This window comes from Streptopelia decaocto (assembly GCF_964273445.1).
Source record: "Streptopelia decaocto genome assembly, chromosome: 10".
In the NCBI taxonomy this organism is placed as follows: Eukaryota; Metazoa; Chordata; class Aves; order Columbiformes; family Columbidae; genus Streptopelia; species Streptopelia decaocto.
The window spans coordinates 15,528,737-15,555,793 of NC_138665.1; positions in this window are offsets into that span (position 1 = coordinate 15,528,737).

Genomic DNA, 27,057 nt, shown 5'->3' on the forward strand with positions numbered 1-27,057 from the left:
AGTTAATCTCTCTTTTTAGAGAAGCTCTGTGGTTGTCTGGTTGGTACAACGACATTCAAGAGCCCAGCTCTAGTTGTTGAGGATGTTACTAGTCTGATAGCAGCCTATAATTACTGTATGTCATGCAAGGTTGGTGATAGTTATGGCAGCAGTGGAACTTAGGGGCTGCTGAATTCATGAGCCACTCAAGTGTATCTTAGCAGTAAAATGATACTTGGTGTGACTAAAGCATGCAAACAGTTCAGAGAGGGCTTAATATAAAGCCTGTGAGTTGTCCCGCTGAAGTAAATGGAAATATTAGTGTACTTATACGAAAATATCTGTATGCTTGAAGGCTTAAATGTCAATCCAGTTTGAGAATTAATTTATATTCATGTTGTGGTTTGTTAGTTTATGTAATTATCCATGGTCTGGGGTATCTCTATCCACAAAAGCCAGTGCTTGTCGTGGTGGTTTTTGTTATGCAGTAAGTGCATGTACTTATCCAACAAGACCACTTGTTCTTTATGTAAGAGAAACTATGAGAAAGTCAGTTGATGTGGTACTAACACGATCTTTGGTTTATTCACTTGCCATGTTCTAACTTAATCCAGGTTTTGGAGCATAATCCTGTAAGGGTGGGTGATGCGGGTCACTGTAGAGTCTGCTGTGTGTTGCAGGAGATGCTGTATTCGGTCTGTTTCCATCAGCTTCTTCCATATTTCTAGCTCAGGAATGATGTTACTTTAGGCTGTTTTTCTTTGATTAATCCCTGATTTGTCTGGAAAGGTGAGTCACCTGTGATAAGCACATCAAAAGAATGACCTACCCAATTTGTTATTGAGAAATAATCGCAAATTCAATAAAGGCTTAATTCCGCATTTACAAATCCTGATGCTTTCAGCTTTATAATCACTGTTCCCTGTTGAACAAAAAAGTCTTTTCATTTCCTAGTACATGAATGCAAACAACTGTGTAGGGAGCTGCAGGCAGATGCCAGAGTTGACTTGTGCTGTGGTAGGACACACATATTCAGATACCACCTTGTCTTGTTGGCAAGGCTGGGATTTTCATGTTTCTGAGTTATTTTATGGAATACCACATCTAACAAGAGCATCACATCAGTCACTGTTGATGTCCTGAGAGATCTGGCCAGCCAGTGAGTGGAATAAGTCAGTATCCACCAGGTTTGAAGATTGTCCTGATCTGCATTTGGTGGTGTCCAGATGTATTTGAAAGGAATATTGTTTCTGGAATCATTTTAACCCTCAGGCAACTTGGGCAAATGTGCTGCTGTATGAAACCAAATGACTCCTTTCTTGTTGAAAGGTTTGTCCCCGAAGAAAGCTCGTCATAAAGTCAGGCACGTTGTCAGGCAAGAAGAGCTGTTTAGCACCTAACTCTTTCTGTCTCACATCTCTGCAAACACTGACACGGGAAAACAAATGGGAACTGCTGTGCTTTGTGTGTGCTTTTCTGTATAGCCAGAGTGTGGCTCTGGGCTGAGGTAATCTTTCTTAATGATTCGACAAAATACAAAGAGTAAAAAGAACAGCAAAGTCATTTCACAAGAAAAATTCCCTCAAGATTAGATCTATTGTATACCTCTGTAGTTTCAGCAAAAAGTAGACAGCAAATTAGCTTATTGGAGAGAAAAGATTTGATGCATGGGGTTTTTTTTTGTCTAAGTCTGAAGTGGGCTAATGGCGGTTCCGAGGTGGGGAAAAAAAAGGCCAAATCAGTGACCAAAGCGCTCTGGATCTGCAGTGCCAGTTCTTCAATAAGTCTATCCTACAGACTTACCAGAAGGCAAGGTTCAGACACTCAAATCTATGCAGTAAAAGGGGAGGAAATGCCTCAGTGCAAGGTGTGTTCTCCCCTGTTGTGTTACTCAACGTAGTTATGTTTGGTTTTGGTTTTGTTTTTTTTTGGAGAAGGGAGTTAAGGAGATGGAACTGACAGCGAAAGGATTGATGTTTCTTGTATGTACGTACTAACCTGCACTGATGTGTGGAAGCACAATGAATTAGCATATTTTCCCTCCAGCAGTATTCCTAGAGCCAGGACAGTCCAGCACTTAAAGGATTTGTGGAATGACGATTTCTTACAAAGACAGAGTGTGGCAACTTTTATACCTACCATGTCAGAGACTTTCTTTTCACTTGGCACATGCCAGCTCAATTAGACCCAAAGTGATCCTAGGATAATGATACCAGCAGAAGCAAAACAAGAAAATTGAGGGAAATGCTTTTAACTGCAGTGATCTAAAGTGTCAAAGATAAATTATACATAGATTGGCATTGCTTCCTAAAGTCGACTTCTGAGTCTGTTGGAGCTTTTACTGCTGAGAAATCTTGTGTGCCCTGCGGAAGAGCTGGAGTTGGGTCATTTGTGCTGTGGAGAACTGAAGTGATGGGGAGTTCCTCTCCTCTGTGCAGCACCATAAGAGGCTGGGCCGCTCCTCTGCTGACAGCAGATCCCTTCAGCAACCTCTTTTTTCACATTGCTGTGCTAGTTCAGTTTTAGTAATCTGTTTGCAAGAGTTAATGGAGTCTGGTCCTGCAGCAGAAGACTCATGCTGCAGAGGGGATGGTTCCCTTTATTAGGCTGAAGTCTCTATGCTGAAGAAGTAAAACAACTTGAAAGGGAAGACAGTGTTTTCCTCTAAAACTGCTTTCTGGATGGTATAACCTGGTCCTTTGTGACTTTCCCAGGCTTGTTGATGGCAGGAACTGATGTTGGGAGTGGGAATAAGTGAACCTAAATCAGACAGTGTTATGGCACTTGTGGGGCCAAGGTGGTGATGAGGAGATGTGCTGGCACTGGGGACCAGGAAGGAAGGGAGGAAGTGAGAGGGGTGAATGTGATAGAAGATCCTTGGAAACAACCTGCAAGGAAAAGGTGGAAGGGAAATACCAGAGAGATCAGGAAAAATGAGGAGGGAGCGAGTGTGTCCAGGATGGTCTGTGCTTCCTTTTATGTGACTATGAGGCCATAGTCAGTTACTAGTTCTAGTAACTAGTTACTAGTTACTAGAACTTACTAGTTCTGTCCTGGGTACAGGTGTCTCCCTTTGTCACCTGGACCTGCTTTCCACAGCCTCATCCCATTCATGGCACCCAGGGGACGAGCCCTTCTTCCTGTGCTCTGTTTCCTCAGGTTAGCAGCCCCAGTAACTGGTCAGAGGCCAAAGTAATTTTGACAGAGTCTTTTCCATTCAACTTGTTCCAACAACATTTGATGGGTTGCACAAAGGCCCTGCTGCCTGCAGCCTCATCCATATTCATAACTGTGATAGCTTCACACTCCCCAAAATTGAATTGCCTCCTTTTGCAACCTTTGATAGATACAGCATATGGCTCTGTTTGATTCTAACAAGGCAGATAAGACACATCCTACATGCTGGTGGCAGTATTATATTGATTTTGAATAATTCTAGTTTCTGTCTTTTGACCAGCTTCCACTTTCTATTGTGATAATTAAGTATATTTTTGCATTCTGTGGCATGAAGCCCTGGTTTTCTGTGCACGATACACTGAGTTCCCACATCACACAGGAAACTATTGGGAAATCCATAATTGCAGGGCTTTGGCAACCTTTAAATATTTCCATGATTACTGGTGGGGGGAAGGAATTTCCCACTGGTTGATGCAGTAATTATTTCAGTGACAAGGAATAACATGATTTTTGAAGCTGTTTGTTAGTGCATTATTTGTAGTACCAACTTAATTTTGTAGTTCTTAGAGTACAATTTTCCTAGTAACTATTTATTGTTTTTCAAAGCTGATTAATGGAGGCATTAAAACTTTGACTATTAACACCAGTGGAATGATGTGGAAGACTTTGCTGCTGGTACTTTTCTGTTACTTTGAAATGAATAAGGAAAACCATACTCTCATGGTTGATTTCACTGTGTTTTGCATCTAAATTTCATGCCTCTGTCAAAAACTGTGGTTTTGCCGATATTAAAATCCCCAGAAAATAAAATTCAGAGTTATAAAAAACAACTAAATTTGTCCCTTAGGTGTATTCAAGTGGAAATGAGGGTGCTGTGACTATAAATGGCCCAGCTGTGATCACCTAGAGCCCGGCTGATTTTAGGGTATCTCCATAAAGGGCTCCTCACAGTCAACATGGGCCAAAAAGTGCCTGTGGACAGGCTGGAAGGACTGAGGGAGTGAGTGAATATCAGGGTGTCTATGTGTGCGTAGGAGGATGCTGAGACTTCCCTTCTAGAGCTTCTCCATGAACAAAAGAGGGACACATTGACTGAATAAGTAGCTTATAAAGTATTGCTCAGTTTTCCAGCAGTGAGGACGTAACAATAACTCTGGAGAGAGCCCCAGCCTGTGACACTTGCTTTGAGGCAGCTTGTGCAAGTGATGTGAAATGATGCCAGGTATTGGAAGCTACTTTCCTTTTGTGCCTGTTTCTGACTCCTTTTATCTTCTTCAAAGAGTGCTTATACAGCTCAGAGGGTGGGTGTCTCTGCACCAGATGATGTCTTGGTGCATTTGCAACTTTGGCCTGACAATTACTAGAGTTAAAGATTCAGAGCTTGGTACTTTTGCAATTTTTTTGGCCCACTAAATCTTCAAATTTGTTTTCTACATGAGTCTCAGCATGTTTGTTTTCTCGAGGGAATTTAAGGCAACTATTAATGTCAAGCTGGATTTGAACTGAAAGCATCACACAGGAGCTCTTTCATGGGCTAATACTCCAGTGTCGGGTTGTGGTGGGCTGTGGTGTGTGGTTGTTGTTGGTTGGGGGTTTATTTGTTTGATTGTTTGTTTGGTGTTTGGTTGATTTGAGTTTTTTGTTTGTTTGGTTTGGTTTTGTAGTATTTTTTAGTGTGGGTTGTGTTTTGGTTTGGTGTTTTGTACCTACCCCATCCTACTGGCAACCCACAGCCCCGAATTAGGAAAACTAAATATTTTCTGGTTGAAAAAGCTCAAATACAGCTACCTTCAGCATGTCTCTGTGCTAATGCCATGGGCACATGAATAGAAGCAAGACTCAGAGACATAAACCAGGAGCAATTCACACTCTGGCAGCTGCAAACAAAGAAGCAGATGATGTGTTGAAAGGCGGACACAAGAAAGTGTGTCAAATTTAGCCAGGATTCAACCCAGGGGACAGAGTTAAATCATTCTGGGGGGCTGCATGCACAGATTGATTTATTTTTTAATTGGGATAGCTTGTGTTGCCAGACGTTAACTCATTCACAGGTCCACGGCCCACTAAGGAGGACATTGTTTTGAACTGAGAGGCCAAATACTCCATTGCCTATGTAAACAAGCCCATCTTCTTGCTAGGAGCTGTGCTGATGGCTAACGGCATATTAACTTCAGTATAGGAGTAAAACAGTGTCTACTGTGGACATGGCAATCTTCTCCTTGGTTCTGACACCTTTAAAATGGTTCTCAGGTAAAGTGGGAAGGTGGCAATCCTGTATTTTAATGGTTTTGGATACATGCAAGGTGTTTTCCCATTGCATGCTGGCTGGCCCCCATGCTGGCGGTGGCTGCTGGCTTCATCTCATCTTGATGCGATTTGGGATGATGCAGAGCAGTGGTATACAAGATTAATGAAAATGTTCTGTAGTTCCTTCGAGTTTTTCTGGTGAGGTAATGTAATGCAGATTGATTTGCACCATTCTTCTCGCTTATCCCTGTGTCCCGGAGGCTTTGACTGGATGGCTTGTCCGCTTTATTTATTTATTTTAAATGGGAGAGGAAGGATGTTAAATATCCCAATTGGTAGCTGTTATTTGAGAGCTCAGTTATCTCACAGGCCAAAAGTATTCCCTTCCCTGATGTGGTTTTATTTTTTTAAAATATGGTTTCTTTGTGTTCTGCTGTGTGTAAGCATAGATACGTGCATAATCACATAACTGTTCCATAGAAAAGTAACTGAGAATTTTGAGAGAAACCACCCCATTTTTTATGTTTAAGTTAGAAGAAAATCTCATGGGAGTGGTGGGTCTGTGGCAACGATCACTCTAAGAAGTGGAGCCCAGTCCCCTGTGGAGACCATCTGAGTTCAGTGCTGCCAGACAGCTACGCCCTCCGCAGCTCTGGTGTTTAGGATGGAGGAGGGATTTCTTCCCTGTGCACAAAGGATTCTGCGGACTAGCTCTGGACTGTAACATCCTTCTGCTCTGTTATTACAAATTCCCTGAAAGCCCTATTCTTCTGCTTCTGTAGCATCTGCTGCTCTTGTGTCCCCCCTGCCCACCCACTGCTTGTGAAGTTGGGGGCCGTTTTGTCACCTTGGGTGTTTGTTCCCATACCTTGTCTAGCAGGACTGACCTGAAGCCTGGCTGATGTCCCTTTATAGCACCCTGTCAGCCAGGCTTTGCCCCAGGGAACTGAAGAATCATGCAGACAGATGCAGAGACAAGAAACAGGTATAAAAGCTCTTGAACAGACAATTCTCCACTTACCATCAAATCCCTTGTAGAGTCCAGATCTAATTACTCTCAGCTTTGTACCTTCAAAGCTGATATTTACATCCATGCTTTGGGAGTGTCTAGGTGTTAGCTCAAGGCTCAGATTCACTTCTATTGCAAATAAATTTGATCATAATATGGAATGTGTCATTTTTTTGACTTTTCTCTTCCCTTTTCTCTGCATTCCTCATTCTAGCTATTGCTCAAGTTTTCATCGACAGAGAAGTCCTTGCTCTCCTGTAGGTCAATAGGAAATTAAAATTGTACAAGTTTGTTTCTTCAGAGTGGCCTGTTCAGCTCTTTTTTATAACTGCTGACATAGGGGCAGTGCCTGGTGCTCCCAGAACGCTCACCTCTGCAGCCCTTAGCCACATCGCTTTCCTGGCTATTTCAAGGTGCATTTCTCCACTACAGAATCACCAGCAACTGATAGGAAAGTGATCTCTTGCAGACAATCCTGAGGGAGAGCCTCTCCCTGCCACCCCACAGCCTTCAACAGCAAGAGATAAAGCCCCTCTTCACCCCTGAGGGTGCAAGGTTGGTGAGCAGCAGCCCCCAGCCCTTGCCACAGGACACCTTTATTAGCCAAGATCTCATTATTAGCCCTGCTCCCAGCTGAGCAAATTGCCCAGGGCCCACGAGTTACAGGCATTGGCTGCCTGCAATCAGGTATCCCCTTGATTTTTGTGTTTTACTCATTCTTTCTAGCTCACACTGCTGATTTTTAACCCTTTGGCAGCAGCCATGGCTGTCTGCAAATGCAGCACTGGGTTGTAACAGGCAGCCACACTTGGTTGCTTTCCTGGATGCAATCCATGCTTCCTGTGCTTATCTCAGCATCTCCATCAGCATCTCTGTTGCTTTCTGCTTTCTGGAAACCACTATTAAAGAAAATTATTGGAAAAACTTCCTTTTTAATTTCCTGATTGTTTCACTGAGATGACTTTTCCACTGGTGCATATCACTGTGGCATATGTGGCTAAGAGCTCTCACATGTGGCTGTTTCCTTCTATTATCTTTTTTTTTTCTTTAAATAAATTTAACACCAGATACAGGTGACTTTTGTCACAGCAGTGACCACGTCTGCCTTGTCAACAGAAAACAGCCTGTGGAAATAGGCCTGATCTCACCCTCCTGGATGCTGCTCTGCCAGTGCTTCCTTGTGAACACAAGTTCAGTTGTTTTTCCTTTCCAGTCAAAAAATCTTCCTCACTCTTGAGTCTATGTTCAGTATTTATTTAAAACACTCCTTTTAGCAGCGATATGGAAGCCACAGTGTGAGACAACTCATTATAGCATGATAGAGGGGTATGGACATATGTATGCACCAGACGTATGAAAAAAATGTAGAGAAAAAGGAGGCAAGAAATAGTACAACAAAGACAAGTGGGAGAACAAGTGACTGTCAGAGCTTCTGTGGAAAAGATGTGGTAGTGCTCCTGCACCGCCTTTTAAGGACAAGGAATCCCCAGACACACTGAGCAATGTGTGGGCAATCAAGCAGCCTGGTGGAGGAGCCAAGAAAGGGACCTGGGAGACCTTGGAGTAATTCAGAAAGCTGCAAGGAAGAGGTCAGTTTTTTTCTTACTCCCATTAATTTTAGCTTCAGTAGAGTGTGTGTTTGCATTTCTAGTGGGGAAATTGCTTTTTCAACAATCAAATTACAAGTCAACTTTCCCTGCTTTAATTCCCCTGGGGAAGGAAGAGAAGAGCTTTGGATTATAGCTGGAAGCAGAGGAGACTTTTTCAAAGGTATTTGGGGTCACTAGTTTTCACTGCCTTTGAAATGGTCCTCCTTAGGCCTGGAAGTAGTTTTAAGGGCAGCTTACCTGAACAAAAATAAATCAGTACTAGAGCAAGTTTAGTGTTGGGAAGGTATTTTATTGCAAGCATTTTCCTTCAACCGTGTTGCTGCTGTATGGGTTCATGCCCTCATGGAAGACAATTGATCGGTACAGAAAAGGGATTTTCCTTAGATGCTGTTTTGCAATGGTGGTGAAAAATCCTTCAATTTTTGACTTGAAGGGTAAGAACAAGACACGCTGTGCTGAGCTCACTTCCCACAGCTAGAATTGCATCTGCATACATGATTATAGCATGTAATGACAAGAGAAAATACCACATTAAACTAATCTGATGAATCTTAAAGTAACCTACATTTTCTATGAGTTAAGCCTCAGGCTAGCTGTCTCTGAATTGGGATGGGAAAAAGTTTTACAATTATGAGAATTTCTTGCTTAGTATCTTCAAACAAAGCCTCATTACAACTAAACTACTTGTTTAAATCAACATATTTTCTGAGTCAGTCTAAAAAAAAAATATATATATATATATATATATATAATTAAAGGCACAAGAAATTGCAAATCACTACCTGAATTTCTTTAAAGGATGAAAAGGTCTGTAAACCTCCACTTTTTTCCCTTCTCTCTTTTCCCCAAGATCCAAAGCACACCCTTCCATTTTTACTTTGTTGGCACGTCCCTGCAGGCGAGTCTTTGAGCTGCTACTCCAGGGGTAGCAGCCCAACTTCTCCCCAGCTTTGAGCTGCTGCAGGTGCCTGGGTGATGGCTGGGTGGGGAGCAAAGGCTCATGCAGCCCAGCTTTCAGGGTGCTGCACAGATCATGTGTATCTCAGAGAGATCTGCAGGGCAAATACCATGTGATCTGCACCATGAAATCTGCCTGTGAAGTGCAGATCTCTGCCAGAGCAGGGAAATGCAGAGACCAGCCTGGTCTGGACTCACACCCTCTGACCTGTCTCTGGCACAGCCAGTACCAATGCTTGGGAAAGAGCATCCAAGCAGGGTGTTTTTAGTGGGGTCCGTCCTCAGCCTCTAGCCACCAGCTTTTTTGGCTCATGTATTCCTGGAGTGGCCTTTGCCAACAGAGCAGCATGTGGTGCTGCAGTAGAAATGCACTCCATGATTTTCCGCAACCTCTATATGAGCTTATTTATATTTTTTGGTGGTTACAATATCTTGTATCAAAAAGTTCCATGGTTTAATTACAGGCTTTGTCGAATGTCATTTCTTTCTGTTTGCTCAAAACTTGCTGCCAGGATGGGCATCTCTCGAGGCAGCAGATGTTTCAGGGGGTGTTTTAATCCCCAAAATGCTTTTAATGGTCTCTTTGCATTTGCATTGGTGATGGGAGTTTCACAGAACTGATAAGATCCAGCCAAGGTTTTTCCCAGCAAGGACTGTGAATGCTGCTGGAGCAGCAGCCGCTGTCTGTGCACAGAAAGCAGGTTCCTGGACATGGCATGATGACTTTTCTCATGCAATTGCATGGGGTCAGTGGCACTGGTGGGAGCTGTTGCCATGGCAACGTGATAAGTAGCACATCTCCAAGGAGGAGGTCCCCTCTGCAGCATCCCAAGGTTTCCCCTTGCTTCCTGCTAACATAAGGGTTGCTCTTGAATGCAACCACAATAGCTGTTACTATTGCAATGAAAATAAAGCAAATTTACCCCAAATGGGAGGCATCTGTGGGAGTTGAGTGTGGATTGTATGTGGAACAAAGCACAGCCAGCAAGGGGGTGAGGAGCTACCCCTGATTTCGGAAAGTGAGAGCCGAACCTTGCACGGAGGTGACAGGACTGAGGCATTTGGCTGCCACGTGTGGCACAGCCGTGGCTGTCACAGAGCCCTCCTCTCCCTGATGAAGGCATCAGAAATCGGACCAGCCTGTGGTGGGGCTCAGTCACTTGCTGGATGCAGTGTTTTTGAGGATGGTGGCTAGTTTATGAAAAATGGTGTTAAAAACATTTTTTTTTCTACTTTCTCTAGACCTAAAAGCACCCTTCAGGTTTGAATCTTTAAGCAACACCTTGAGGAGAGGGTTTTCTGTAGATACCAATATGTTTTCTGGATTTTTATCTTATTCTATGTACTACCAAGGTTCAGAAATCTGTACTGCAGGCAGGGAGAGCTGAGACAGAGCTGTGGTTGCCTGGCTGAATGACCAACTCCTGGTGCTGTGGGTGTCTTGCCATGCCTGGCTCATGCACGACACTTTAAAATTTGTGCCAGGCCAGCTTGAACATGCTGGTGTGCATGGGACAGGAACATAAATAAAGGCTGAAGTCAATGATTCAACGGTGTTATAGAAGGAAAAAAAATGCATTTGCTGAGAGCTGAACTGTGACAGTTACATTGAGGTAAGTACTTTAAAGCAGAGTCACAGTATTATTCTATGTTACTAAATGACCACTTTGTTGTTATAAACTGGACTTTGCCAGTAACATCAGCACACGTTGTGCAGTTCTGGATACTGGCTTAATCTCAAAGGAAACTAATCCATTTCGAGATGCAAAGTGTTGCTTTCATCGCGTGCTCCAAAGCATCACTTTTCCTTTTCTCAGTGTCAGAATCTGAGCCTGCCACTGTGTAATTTAAGTGACTAAGATGGCTTTATATTGTCATTGTTGTCAGCAGTTCCAGTTTTCATCAAACAGCTACTTTTTGGTGTGGAAAATTTAGCATGTACATTGGCATGCTGGCTACAAACTTCCATCTTAAAATATAGCTTAATGAAGCAAAAGCTCATTCTGGCCCTCCCCAAGGTTGCCTCTGTACCACTCCCAATACTGGGAAAGTAAAGGACATGCACTGCTAAAGCCAGCCAGTAACTGGGAGGGAAACACCAAGAATCAGTTTTGCAGGATCCTAGAGAGATCACTCAGGGACTGGGACAGTGTTTTTTTGCCTGACCTCCATTTCCAGTCTACCTTGGAGGCAGTCACTTCCTGATGATTCTTTATAGAGGGAGGAATTGCATCCTGTGCACATGGAGAGGAATTTTGGATGGTGATGAAATCAGAGATCTGCCCATGCTTTGCTCCCTTCTCATGCAATTGTGGGATTTCTGGTCTGCAAATGGCAACTGCAGTGGAGACTGAACACCATGTGCCTGAGAGGAAGAGGTTTTCTCGTCTTGTTTATTACTTTACTACCAAAGAAGGTGGCATAAAACCAGCTGTTAGTGACATTTCCCTGCCAGCTATGTTCTTGGCAGAGGTAGCTTATGGCATTATCTCAGCATCCTTCAGAAAAATGTCACAGATGTAGGATTGCTTCTGCTTCGAAACAGAAACCCTTCTGAGCTGGAGATTTGGGTCCTTGTCAGGAACAGCAGGCGCCATCCAATAGGAGGTTGGTGCCTGCAACCCAGAGACACAGAGCTGCTCTGGGGAGTGGATGTTTGTGGATATGAGTGGGGCCAGAGGTCTCACCAGTCCAGACCTCCAGGGTGTTTGGAGCAAGGAAGCCCTGATCCCCCTCAAGGTGTTCACAGAAAGTGATCCTGCAGTGATTCTCTTGTGCAGATTCCTCATTGGAGAGAAACTGCAGCATGAGCTGGGTCCTGGTGAGAACTGGTCTTTAAATCATCTGGTGCAAAAATGAACAAAATGAGAATGTTAATTAATTAGACTTTAAAAACTCCCAGAAAGCACTTAAAATGTTTCCCAGCACTTTGGGTGAGACCTATCAGCCTCTTCTGAAGCTCATAGCCCTCTTGGGACAGCAACATGGTTCCAAGAAGGGTTGTTCTCTGCAGAGCTGAGGCTGCCCATGCTTCCCAGCTCCACGCAGGGCACATCAGTGCTCTCCTGCCTGGTGGGATGTGAGATAAGCAGGCTCTCTGTCTAGGAGACACCCTCTAAGAGATGGAAGTCATGCATCCTAAGAGCTTCACTAAAGTAGGTTTTCAGAGGTGCAAAGTGATGGCAAAATGTGTGAGACAAAAATACTCCAACACTGGCATGGTCAGGCCAAGTAGCCTGCTCCATCCCTGGGTTTTGGTGGATGCGTATCTCCTGTGAGGAAGGATGTTTCTCTTCTCAGTTGCTTCCCTCCTTCCTTGCTCACTAGGCAAACCCAGGGGCAAGCTCACATGGAAGGGTGTCACAGCAGTGCCTGCAAAACCACAAATTCAGCAACCTTTTTCTCTCTGCAAACCCTGTTACTTTTTCTAGGAAAGCACCTCAAGACTGTGATTAGCGGAGTATTTCTAGGTGGGTGCATGTGAGAGGAAAGTTTGACCCAAAATTCTTAAGTCAGACTGAAATGGGAATCCTGAAGGAGAAGGACAAATGGAGATAACGCTTTAACTTTGCTTTGGATTTTTTTTTTCCTAGAGGAAAGAATATTTTTCACTTTCTTAACTGAATTTGTTGCACAAAATTGAGTCTTGTTTAGAACAGGGCATTCAGCAAATGTGTGTGATTATGTTGAGCTCAAAGGAAGTGACTCACTGGCATAAGATATTTCCAGGAAACAAATGAAGGATAGGGTAATGATATGTTGTTTCTTATACCATGGAATGGAAGAGTAACCTTTTTGCCTGAGGGTACCTTTAGAAAACCAGATAAAACCTGAAGTCAGTAACATTTCCTTTGGCTTTCTGTGCTTTACTTTCTGAGAAAAAAGGGTGGGCTCTGAGAATCAAATTACTTGCAGCCACAGGGATTTGAAGTCCATGTTAAGTTAGCCAAATTTACAACCTACAACAAATCCTGTAGATAGAGGAGACATAATTTTTAAAGCTTTGTATTTCTGTTTAGAACAATTATAGAACCTTGTATATATAGAAGATGATGTGATTGTTTTTCATATGGAAACACCATTTAATTAAGATTTAAACAGATGGTTAACAGGAATGGTATTGTAGGCTTCATCAAAGTAAACTCTGAAGGGCACAATAATATTTCCACTTCAAAGTGGTTTGTTTTGATTTCTTCCAATAAATAAATTAATTTCACAAGTCTGGGGAAAACATTTTCACTGTACAGTTAGTGCATTACTCTTTGCGCAGCAAAGTGTTCACAAAACAGGGACTTAATTTGTAACCTCAATGCACATACAGATCTACCTATTGAGCGAATTACTAAATATTTGAAATTTAGTGATAACCACTAAATGTAGAAAAAAAAAAAAATCTGGTTTCCATAACTGGGAAAAATACATACATGAGTTTGGTGAGAAGGCAGTGACCAGCCCCTCTGCTTCGCAAACGCCTTCCGTGTGCCCCTCTGCTGTCAGTGTGCCAAAGCCATCTGAGAGAGAAGTTGTTCAGCAACGCAAAGAGGACATTCATGAGATAAGGAAAATGAGAGAAGCAGTATTCTTATCTTCCTTCACTCAGGGAAACCAAGAAAACATGGTGATTTAACCCGAGAGCAGGACTGCAAACGTGTAAACAAAAGTTGACCCGGGGAGCAGCTCTCACCCACACCGCACGTGCCGTACTCTGTAACCCCTCTCTGCACTTACCTGCTTGTTGAAAACATGTAGCAGGAGGAAAGTGAGTGCAGCATGTTTTTGTAGATAGGGCTTATTTATTTTTCTTCTCCATCACACCTCAGCTGAAAAGGCTTCATCACAAAAGCCCCATCAAACTTTTCACATTCAAAAAGGAAAAAGTGCTGTATCTAAATCAACTTGAAATGAAATTTCTGGAACTTCTTAGGGCAAAGTATTTTGATAAGAAAAATTCGTCTATCAAAATGGAGAGGCCATGCTCGCCCCACAGCTCACCTCCAGAAGAACATGAGCAGCCCTGCTGAGATAAGTGCCCTATTTCTGGCCATGGCTCAGCAGCAAGTCTGTTCTGCAGCCCCAAATGATGATTCTGAGGAAGCAAAGGTCAAAGCAGGTCAAACAGCTGTTTAGGAGCTGTCACTCTCTCCAGTCAATGTGCCTTCTACCACCACACTCTTCATGCTCACATGCAGGTCAAGAACAAACCTGAGTTCAAAAGTTGCTCTGCTCCAGCAAGGATGCATTGGGTAAATGGGCTGTGATTAATCACATCCAACTTTAGCTAAAATCTAGTTTCCTTGGTAGTCTGCAGAAAGAAATCAGCTCTTCTGGAGGGTCATTCAGCCCACACATTTATTCCCATTGAATTCCAGCAGAGCCTGAACAATTTAGCTGATCCTAAATCCCTGGTGCTTCACCTTGGCCATGTAGTTTAATGCTAGACATGCTGATGAGACTGGTCCTTGCTCCTGCTGACTGGTCTTTGTGGAGAGGTAATCTAGGATCCTGGACACTGTGTTAGGATACCAGTGATAACATAAATGTGCCTGCACAAAGCTCATGCAGGGTCCTGGGCTGTTTTGTGGGCATCCCAGCAGTGATTCCCTGCCTGTTCTGAAATTTCTACTTGCTCCAACTACACCACTCTTCCTGTGTTTCTAGCATGAATATTTAGGAATTTGGAATATTTAGGAAAAAAAGCACTGATCTCTGGTGGGAGAAAGGGTAGATGGGTAGTGTGTTAATAGGCATAATAAGCTGTGTGCCCGCAGCATAGGCTCCAGCCTAGACTGAGACTGGCAAACCCCCAGAGGTGGAGCTGCTCGTCCTGAAGACATCATGGTATAAAGATACCCCATGGGTAGATGAGGACCCTGTGAGTGAACAGCAAAGCTGGAAATGTGAGTCAGGTCTCCAGCTTTTCAAGGAAATACTCTATGAAGTACAACAACACAGGCAAACATCACTTGAGACATCCCATCTATAATTAGCACATTGCAAAAGACTGGAAGATTTTCCCTGTGCAAGACATAATGTCATTAAACTTAAACCTGGCAAACATCAGACTTACTGGAAACAAAATCAGCCTTGTCTGGGAGTACAAGCTCCTGCCTTTAAGTGCTAATTTCCCAAAACATACAGGTGACAGGCTTGGAAAGTGTAATTAGAAAACTCTGCCAGACTTAAAAGGAAATTTTGTCACCCACATGGCTAAAGTGAATAAGCTGCTCCTATTGCCCCATGGCTTGACATATTTAATAGTGTCATTGCTCAAAGTGGTAACCAGACCATGTTGAATTTAAGATGGGACCAAAGAAGTCTGAAGGAAAATTAACAGTATCTAATCACACTTCAGTCACTCTTGCTTAATTCTTCTTGGGGTATCTGGCAATGCTCTTTGTGTTCTTTTTTGTTTGTTTGTTCCAATAATGTTGTTACCTCTACCCCTCCCCAGCTGTCTCCCTCACCCTCTCCTTGCATGTTCTTCCTCCGACTGATTTCCAGTTTTGATTCCTTGTAGAAGAGGTGACTCACAGGACTACTGTTGTATCAGCATCTCCAAGGTGTTTAACAGCAGGAGCAACCTGAATGTGGCATGAAAGTTAATAGCTGATGAAAGCGTAATTTAACATAATATTAAGGGAACAGATTCTCAGCTGATACAAATTGAGGAGAAAATGAAATTGCACCAGCTAAAGAGAGACACAGTGCAGGTCTCTAGGAAAAAGTAGCTTATCTAGTTAAAATTTCACACTCTAACTTATCTGGAGACAGGGAATTAAACAACAAGACTAAGCATCTTCCAGAAATAGATGCAGCAGTGGGAGTTGGAACAGGATTTTAAACACAATTACTATCCTGCCGGGGGTGTCAGATTCATCAATAAAAGCAAAGCTTTTCTATTGTATTGGAACATAGAAACCAGAGCAGACCCCACATTTTGCACTAATTGGTTGAACTAGACATTTTGCAGAAATACTGGAATTGTGAAAAGCGTCCAGATGGAGGGGTGAAACCTGTAGGGCAAGTCTGAGTAAGGACTGTGTAGTTTGGTCCCTTGTATTTCCTTAGGGGGCACCAGGAAAATGATCAGTTATGGTGTGGTGCCTCATCCTTCTTCTGACGGGAGCAGATGGCCAGGGTTGCTCAATCCCAGATTAATCAAAACTCCATTTAGAACAGGCTATGCCTTTGAGAAACAGTCCAGAGATGGGATTGGGCTAACAGAGGAGAGAGCAGTATTGCATGTGCTGTGAACATCCACATGGGATTCATGGAAAAATCAAAGAAAAAAGTTCCATGAATGGGGGATACAGAATGAAGGGGAAGGACAACTTCCAGACATAACAGTCAGGACTTGGGGCAGGAGCCAGACTGACCCTCTAGGCTTTTTCCAGGACAAGAATGTTTCCTAGAGCTTTTGCAGACAGTAGTAATGTCGTAGAGCAATGGTGTAATACTGAGGACCTGGAGGTAGAGATGTCATATTTTGTTACACTGCAATAACACAACTGCACTTCAGGGAGTACCAAGCCCACAGGACACTGGGCATTACAGAGGTGCATATTTTCCCTTCACCTTTCTGTCCCCTGGGGAAAATTGAATCCCAGACAGGCTGAGGAGCAATGGGTGGTTGGTGAGCATCTGTGTCCTGATGTCAATGACATTGCTGATGTTACTGCTTAAACAAGTGCTGTCTCTTTTGGCAGCGATACATGTGCCCCATCAAAGTGGGGGAGGATTTTGGTGAAGATGCCTAATGCTTTGTCATCCAGAGCATGTGTGAGGCTGTTGCTACTGCAGATATAATAGCAGCGGTGTAGGAGTAAAGTATATTTGGGAATCCCTGGTTTAATGCGGTATTTGGGACACTGCAGAACTGGCTGCATTATTTGGTCTGTACTGGTTCTGCCCTTTGGAAAAGGTGTTACTTTCTCACAGAAAATGAAGGATTTTGGTATTGAAGAGAATCACGCTTCCTTTGAGCACCAATCAGAATCTGATTTGGTCCCTACTTTCTATAAAAAACTGTTATATGCTTGTCTTATATCATTGCCTTGAGGGAGAAATCCTTTTTTTCCCTATCTTATTAATTCTGCAGTGGCTGTTAAGGGCTGTGGAAAGGGAAGAGATAAACCTATGTTAAGGCAGAGTTTTATGCATCTGGGCTTCATGATACTGTGTGTGAGCAGGTTAGCTCCTGGGGAATGTGCTGCCAACCAGCGGGAGCCCCAGCAAACAGACCTCTCTGCATAGGCACGAACAAGTGTTACCAGAAAACTTGAAGGAGACTTTTACAGCACATATAGATGCCTTAGTGGTTTTAAATAAGTCAGCCACATAAGCTTAGTTAATAAACTCCACTAGAGATATGCATGGCTCATTGGTAGCTTACTAGAAAGTTCAGCTCTTGATTTTAAAGCAAGCTATTTAATTCTGCATGATGCTACCAGGATCATAGGGTGAGACTGGTTCACTGCTGCATGTAGTGGGTCTGGCAGCTTGCTTAGTGTGCCACTCTGCATGTGTGGCAGCTTCCCAAGGAATATTGGGACTTCTAGTGTCATCTTGACTTTTGAACAGGATAAATAGCTGAAATCAGGGACAACACATTCTTCTACCCACCTTGGAAACCCAAGAATTAGATGCAGTACAGGCTATGCTTGTCAACTAATTCAAGATACAAGAGCCTCTTGGGAGTGTTGACTCACAGTATTTGGTATCGCATTGTATTTGAGTTTCAGCTCAGTCAAATATCCTGCTTGAAGGGGAATGTATTCTTTCCCCTCTGTCACTCTTGTCTCCATTCAAAGATCAGAAAAATACAGTGAATTCATATGGCCCCATCCCTTGCTAACTTCATATGCAAACAGGGGATGAGAACATACAGCTCTTCCCACAAATAACATTGTTCCAGTTTCTCTGTGTCCTCCTATCAGGCTGAGGTAGCTTTAGCCATGGTCTAGAAATTCAGAGATATCTGGATTGGACCCTTCCATGAACAGCAGTCTGGGGGTTATTTTAAAATGGATTTGATGGACTTGCATTTATTTCTTACCTGTCTTATGATGATCCTCTGATTATTGTTGACAAGAACATTGTTAGTGTTGGCCCAGCACTTGATCCAGAACCCAGCAAAGTCACCTAAAAAGCTCTTACTAATTTCAGCAGATGTTGTGTCAGATCCAGACACATTCTACTGAAACAAGGGCATTTTTGGAGATGCTTCCTCATTGATCTATGAACAGTTTGAAAAGGTAATTAAAAGGGAATCTACATGTAACTGTAATTTAGTGGTGACCAGTATCTGTGCAGTAAGGAAAAATGTTTTAGAACTTTACCTCTGAGGTGCCTATTTCAGTTTAGGTCATATAAATCCTCTCCACATGTTTGCAATAATACTTTGGCTAACTCTACAGGTGATTTCCATAAGATTATTCACTCTACACTGTGATACTGTGATTTAAAGAGTGTGTTTGACAAGATTCCCTGTGCTGTATTTCCCTCACTGATTGAATGTCCTTTGGCATTCAACAAAATCCCAGACTGCTTATGTTAATCTGATTTTCCCAGTCAAGCTACCTTAAAGTGCATCATTTATTCCTGTGTGGTGAGTCATGCTACAATGATCTGTTTTGTAGATCAGGTCCAGGTTCTCTGTAGTTTGTGCAAACATGAGGCAATTTCTTTCTCAAAAGTCTTGGAAGGCACTTTCTCTCTGTTCCATCATAACAAAAGAAGTTATTACATTTTTGACTACTCCAGGTGGAAGCCAAAGCTCCAATTATATTTGAAAACAAAATTCACAATATTTTAGTCAAAGGAAAGCAGGCATGCAAAATTGTCAGATGAAATCTAAGATCCCAGTTGGGTGAAAAAAGTAAAGGTCTCACACTGCTGAAGCCACGGTTGGAGTAGAGATGACAGAAGTTGTAGTCATAGTCTGTGGACAAGGAAAATGTGTACCGAAAACCAAACTAGGGCAACTGAATCATGTCTAGATTACTATGGATATAACACTTGTATTTCCTTCTTGCCCCATGTCTCTTCTCAAGAGTTAACAGAAAATTTGCTGTTGTTGCTTTGGTGTAGTCTGTCATTAACATCACCTGACTTTGAACATGAGCAGTCATTTCAATGTATGAATTATTGTTATTGACATTTTGTTTCTGAACTGGAAGTGCACATCTAAAGTTTAATTCAAATGACTGGATTGGAAGCTGGAGGCAGCACAGCCGGCAGTGCTAAACACGAGCTAATTAACTCTGCCGCAAGACAGTCTTATTAGCTCAGACAGCATTTCCTAAACAGGGAGGATCTGGTTCATTTGTGAAGGAGGAGGGTGGTAATAACATGGGGGCTGCAGATCTCTTGTAGGTCATGTAGGAGGGAAACAGAAGAGTTTTGAAGTCCAAGCTGGACCACTTCAGTGCCACCTTGTTGTCCTGCTGCCTGGAGTCCATGCAATGCCTGACTGTGCACTGCCTGGGCTGGCTGATGCCTCCACTTGGTGTTGAACTTTGCTGTGCACAAGCACCATCCATTGTGCACACACAAACACCATCCATTGTACACAAATACCACCTGTACGTGGCTTGCCTGGTACCTCCTCAGCAGTGTTGGTATACACTCAACTTCTTTTCATGACCAAATCATTGGGACATGGTTGGGAATTTCTGGTTTTCAGGTTATTGAAACTGAGAAGAAAATCCCTGACTGTAAACCCAACATGTCAAGGAGCCGCTGTGCCTTTGTGAATGATGTACGCACACATGGGCTGCTCTCAGAAAGCTGAGCTGTCAGCAGCCCATCTCATGGCTTCAGAAAGTAATTCCATCCTGGTGTAAGGTTAGAAATGTTTTGGTCGAGTGTGTTCCCTCTTTTATTGCTGTGATTTTGGTGATGGAGAGATAAAGTGATATGAGTGGTGGAGACCTGCAAGCCAGGCAAGGACCAGTGAGCAGCTCTGGCTCACAGAGGGTTGTTTGTGCTTCTGGTGGGAAGGGTCTGCAACATGGTCAGAGCCAGCAACTGTCATGTGGGATAGAGGAATGAAAAACCTTTGTCCTTGCAATGAGCTTGAATAGGAATATCACCACAGATTCTTCCATAGTGCTCTTTTCCGTGGGAAGACACAGTGAGTTTTTCTTTGCCTCACATGGGTGAGGACATGTGATTTCCACTTGGAAAAATATTATTTTTCCTTATCTATTGACTAGTTTTTTATAAGCACCATTTGCTGGGGGCTGTATCAGGCTAACAGCTGTGGTCCTCTCCTTCCCACTACCAAGGTGCATATTGCCAGATTGCAGAATTTGCTGCTTTAGGAGCAGTGACCCTTTGCATTCGTTTCAAGTCATATTGTTCTTTTTTCTGTGATAAAGCCTTGGAAGCTCATCCCATATTGTAACAGTCCCTTTTGGTTACTTTAATCCTAAATGCAGAAATTTCATTAAATTACTCATTCTCCCCCATTTTCATTGTGATCACCAGCCATGTCAGTCACAGCGATTTTTCAAAGAGGGAGGCTGAACTGTACATCAGATATGACTTCATTCTTTGTATTTATAAGGCAAAGCATAAATTCTAACAGGTCCACTAGTCATATCTATTGATTTGGTACTTAATCATATGAACACAATGAATATTCAGTGCCTGTATGATATAAAAAGAACAATCTGAATAAGCTATTATAGGTGCTGGAATCTCATTTAAAATCTAATTAGGTCTAGAACAAAACCAGAGGACTCCTGTCTGAGTATGAAGAAATGGATGTGTCTATATAATGAGTGAAATGTCTTCTTTTTTTTCACCAATTTCTTTGCATATATTAAGAAAGTAGAATTTTTCTCTCTTGGCACCAGTGCCATGGAGAAATGGTGCATCACGACCTAGAACTTAGGCAGGTGCTCCCAAACTGAGGTATCACAGGGATCCTTGATGGGCTCTGAGACCCCTCCTTGCAGGCAGAGTTACAGATGTGATGAGAAAGTTAGAAAAAGGGAGTTGCAGAGAAACTGAGGTTATTATCGCTCACTGGGAGAGTCAATGAAGGTCTTTCCTGCAGCTTGGTTCATGTGTGTTTTACTGGCAATCAGCAACAGCTGAAACACGGTGACTTCAGTTACAGACGTGCCACACCAGGAAATCTGTCTGCCTTTAAAACCTGTGCAGAGTGGGGCTCTTCCAGTAGTTCTTTTATAGTAAAAATTGTGGGAGATAGGAAAATCCTATCCCATATTTGAAAGCCACTTCAGGCACTAAGATGTCATTCAAGAAATCCTGGGGAATAAAAATAGGGTCTTGCAAGCTTTATTTTAAAATACATCTGTTCAGACTCCCAGATTAGGACAGAGCTTGCCTTGCTGTTTATGAAAAAGAGATGTATAGATGGTCGTAGTTCTATCAGTATTATACACATGCCTGTATGATTAATTAAAAATAGATAATAATTTGGTTCAGCATTTATATTTTTCAAGAAAATAAAGTGCTATGAGTGTGTGCTCATAAACATATGTTTGTGCAAGTGAATAAAATTGTTTTTCAGAACATGTATTGATTGCCTCAGGGGCAGATGAAGAACGTAACTAACGAAAATAAACACCTTTCAGCTGTGTTCTGCAAATAGGACATTGCTTTCTGTCTTCAGGGTATATCTTACTGTTAAAACCGTGCCAGCAAAGTGAATCTGTTGTTTAATGTCTGTTCAAGTTTCCCTTGTGCTTTTCTTGGTGAACCAAAATGTTTGTAGGAGTGGGTTCAACAGACTTTAAGATTATTCACACTCTTGCTGTGTTTCACTCCTTTACTTGTTTGCATCAGCGATGCAGGAGGGCAGTCAGACTCCAAGACAGAAAAAGCACTTGAGGTCTTATGCGAGTCATTAGTCCTCTTGCAGGAAATGTTTCCCCTGCTTTCCATTGCAAGAAAAAAGAGTTTAGACTTCAAAATCTGATTTAGCTTGAAACTCCTCTGATTTCTGATGTCCATAACTGGCCATACCAATTGCCAATAGTGGGGATTTTGATTCATGAAGTGCTGCAGAAAACTGCTTAAATTTAACATCCGTAGGAGATTAGTTGAGAGTCAAAATCCTCTTTGGATGGCTTGAGGGTTTCACTGATAAACACAAACCTGATAACTTTGAATTTGCTTTCGGGCAGTGAGGTCTGTCTGTCTGTGCCCTCTGTGCAGGCTCTCTGCCCTGTGCCCCCCAAACAGGGCAGCAAAGAGGAGAGAGAGCAGATCAGTGCACATCCAGAAACCCAGGGGCTTGGGCAGAATGTGTGTGGTGGCGTTTCTAGTTAAAAATACCCTGGGCATGCTAAGACGCTGCAGTGATGGGGCCATTTAAAAATACCTGTGTGGAGGATGCCAAGAGCAAGCGCTGTGGCTGTGGGGTGACTTGTCTCCTTCCAGGGGCTGAGAAGCCTCTTCTCCTCCTGTTCTGCGATGTCTGACTACTCTGCACACTAGACTGCTTCCAGGCATTTCTCTTCAGCCTAATTGAATATTTCAGCCTTATTTAAAGCCTTGCTCTCAAAAGAAATTCTGTGTCTGGGTGCCGTCTGTGTTTACCAGGCTAAGACTCTCACCAGAAACTCATAAGCTCCCTAGTTTATAATGCTTTAGTTGACTTCATAGTTTTCCAGATTTTATCACCACGCCAGATAAGTGCTCTGTGGTTTGTTTGTTTGTGGTGGGGGTTTTTGTTTGTTTTGGTTTTTGGTTGTTTGGTTGTGTTTGTTTTTTGTTTGTTTGTTTTTTTTTCTTTTATTAATAACAAGATTGAGAAATACTTCTGGTATGTAAAGCACTTTTATACAAAATCATCACTCAGGTTGCAGGGATTGTCTTGCATGCAGGTGGATTTGGGCTTGCTCGACTGGGCAGAGTTGAGCTGATGAATGATTCATTTCCCTTTAACAGTCAGACCGGGTCTAATCCATGCTTGACTTTTCATGCTGAGGCAGCGAGAAGATGTGAACCGAGGTCACGCTGTGGTGAACCACTGGCCAGTGTGCCCGTGTGGGAGCCTGTGGTTTGCTTGGCGTCAGTGAACACGGCTTTGACTGAATTCAGCCTTTTCTGACCAGGGAGGTGGGAAAGATGGATTGTATGAGTCCTCCACACCCTTGAGATCTGAGCCACAGGGCCTTATAAAAACCATGCAAGCCTATTCTCTGGCTACAAGTAGCTTTGAATCCAGCACAAATGATGATAAAGATGCATCAGGCACCTACACACTGCTGCAGGGCTCAGCAAAATATCAGTCAGAACCTGGCAGAGGCGGGCTGAAGGGCTGCAAGGGGTTTTGAGGGAAGCTTTGCCATCCTGCATGCGGTGGGATGATTAGATGACTGTGCTTGATGTACTCAAATTATACTGCTGTCTTTTAATCATCCTTTATTCAGTGACTACACCCAGGTTTTTATCCTCCTCTGTCATTTCCAACCCATAACACAAAATCTCATGTTCTTCAGGTGACAGTTTCAACCTCATTTGTTACAGTTCAGATTGTGTAACTCGTGAATGAAGCCTATGAATGGTACCATGGGTTAGCAAACCTGAAGGTCAGAGTTTATCCAAGGAGCTGGCTAACTGCTTGAATAGATACTATGCCAAATGGTAATTTCCTGGAAATACAGCCCTGGACACAGAAATGACATTTCATTCATGAATTCATTTTGTTGTTGCTGAACATTTGTAGCTGGAATGATCTTTATGCTTTGAAAGCCTATTCCTATCCCACCTTCAATGGTTTTTGAAGGCACAGAGGCCAAGGCAGCTGCTCTAGGCAAAGTGCCATTTACAACAACTTACTTGGACTGCAAAAGGCTCAGCCTGAAGCAGTGTGCAATGACTTCAGAGCTGCCAACTGTGAGTATCCCCATCCGAGCTGTTTGTCTAGAATAAATGTCATTATTCCAAATGTAAGGACTTACATTTGCAAGTATATTGCTTCACATGTAAACAGAGAATGAAAAGGAATCAGGGAAAGTAATTTTGATATTCTGTCCAGATATATTCACATAGGGACTAACCAGTAAGGACCCATTTCTTGCTAGACTTTCTGAACACTGTATTAACATTGTTCATTGTGAATATTAAGATTCAGAAATATAACCTGAGCTGTGCACACCTTTCCACCTATACTAACTGGCTGTTTCCACTATTTTAGTCCTGCACATTCAAGTTATTGAGAATTAGTTTAACCTCCATGCCCAGACAAGAAAAGTCACACAACCTCTCTTTGCCAGGGAGAAACTGTGCTCATGAAGAGCTGGGATGCTCAACAGGCAATGGATCACTTGATAAACTTGGTCACTTGATGATGCATCTGAACTTGTGAAAATAGCAATGTGTTATGGGACCACAAATGTCAGGTCAGGGTAGCCACCAGGGACAAGGCAGGGTCCTAACAGCATTGAAACTAACTGCAAAGAAAACATGCCACATGCAGGACTGCTCAGTATGGCCATCACATCATGAACCTGCCATGATGCCACCATTGACAACTCAGTCCTACCTGGTGCTGGGGAAGCTACACAAGGGGTTTCAGGAATGAAATATTCCATCTTGAGTGAAAGGGTTTAATTGGCTTAAGATTAATTCCTGAATTAATGTGTATTCCTCATGGTTTGAGGGCAATGAGGAAGGTCTTGTTTGGTACTCTGATGATTTCCTTGCTTTTCTTCTCCCTGCGTAATATATTAAACCCTACAGAAGTGAGCAATTACCAGGTATGTCCCTAGACTTTATGAGCTGTCATGTATGGATCCTAATTTTTGCCTGATATGTGTTGCCTTCCACAACTATATTGTTCCCAGGATTTGATTTTGATTCTGTTCCATCTCATCTGAGATAAATGGGTTTAATCAGAATCTCTTAAATCCACTTCATTTGATGGCAACCCTTTATAAGATGCTAAGAAACGTACCACAATCTTGCCCTGGCAAGGCAAGAGGCTAAATAAAGGGTGGAATTTTAGCTTCTAACTAGATTCTAACTAAGAGTCTCTGAGGCTTTATAAGATTTTCCAGTGATGCCTCATTTGGCCTCTATAAATGGGAGCTAGGCAAGAAAATACAATCTATCTGTCTGCTCTGAAATGTACTTATTGATTTCAGCAGTCATACTGTAATTGTTCTCACAAATCAGCTAATTGAGATCCCTAATGAAAGGCGACTTAAGCAGCAATAAATTTTGCAGTTGCCCCATACAATGGACAGCAGCTGACCAAATCTGGTATCCCTTGTTAACCAAATATAATTCCTTAAACACATTCAACCAAGTGACTAGAATTAATGAAATTTCTCACAGCACTTAATGCTCTCATACATCTCTTGCACGTGGGTTTCGTATGGCTGAGCTGGTGGTGTTGTCCCTGTACTCTGCCAGAGAAGTGCTTTTCATCAACTCCAGACAAGGGCTGCTCTGTAGAGAGAACAGACCTCAAACATTGGCTGTGCAGATGCCATCGTGCCAGTGCTCTGCAGTCCTGGGAGCATCTCACATCTAGGGCATGGCTGTGTTGTCCTCATGGCCTGATTCATGAGGACCTTGACGCCAGAGTGTGTGCAGGATTGGGTTTGGGGCTGCTGTCGGTGGAGGGGAGGTGGGGGTGGCAGGACCGCACCTGAAAAATGCTCCTTGCAGCTCAAGGCAGTATTTGCAGAGGTTTGTGGCTCCTCAGCGCAGCTCTGCACTTGAAGGATTTTCTTGCTTTAGGGACCATGGACCATCTCATCCTGTTTTGGAGTGGGCTCCCAGACTGGGAGGAGGGCAGCACGCCTGGTTGGGACATGAGCTGCAGATACTGGTGGGAAAGGTACAGAGACACATCATGCGAGCTTTGTGTTCACAGCCTGAGATGAGGCAGCTCTGTTTTACAGCCATTTCAGAAGGGGTTTAGCATCTCCAGCTTGCAAGTGTGGTTTTCTGCCTGCCTTTTGCAGTTCTTGCTGCTGGGAGAGGACTCTGAAATTCTGCTGAAGGTTCAAAAAAATTAGCATACTTTCTCCTCTGAACTTTCAAAATCCAACTAAAGGCTTTTAGCTGATTATCTCAAGTCTCTTCTCTCTAATGACTTTCCATTTTCTTGATGTTGAGCAAAAATCAGGGGATAACTCTCTCTATTAGATATAATTAACTAATATATATTGAGCTTGGGAAATTATTCAGTTAATACTGTCTTTAGTCTTCCATTTCCTGTTAGAGATTTGAAGCATAAGCCTGCAATCCTGTCTTAATGACTGCATCCTGTTGATTTCTTTTCCCATGTTTTAAAGATAAGCATGTGCTTAAATGAGAGCTTTTGAAAGAGGAAACAAAAAGTCTTCATTATAGTGTGATTGTGGCTTGAGTGCACGAATATCACTAAGGGGAACCCCTATTTTTGATTGAAAATTCACTACTGATTTAGCAATATTTTTGCAGAGAAGCCAATGGAGGGGGGAACATTTGCTTTAACAGGAAAAGAGTATTTCTCTTTATTAGATTTCAATATTGCCTCTGTACTTCATCCTCCCAAGGATGAGTTCTTGTTCCAGGAGAGCTACACTAATAGGAATGATCATATCCCATATTTAGCTGCTTTAGATCTTTTTTTAACACTTATCAACTGTTCAGCTGATTATAAAGAAACTGCTAATATGTGACGACATGCAGAGGAAGAGACATCCCTATGGTTTTACGAGGTTGCAGGCTTCTTGCAGCCTTGCCCATTATGTGTGCTCAGTTGTAGGCTGGGAGCTGGGATCGCTGTCTATGCTGCAGACCTTTTGCTGTCATATCTTCTCTTCCTTGTAGATGAGGAGAAATCTTTCTCATGGCTTTTTACTGTCCCAAGAATAGTTTGAAGACATTATATTTGGCACAGATGGGATTTTCCTCACCATATCTATGCTTGCTTTCATGCTATAGGTTTTCTGGTGCAAACACCCACTGCCTGTGCATTTTTTCACAGGGCTGTTAGGAGAGTTAATGAAGCAAACTGCAGTCCAGTGGTTTGGTTTTGTGGTAGTTTGGTTGGTTGGTTTGGTTTGGTTTGTGGTGGTTTTGTTGGTTGGTTGGTTTGGT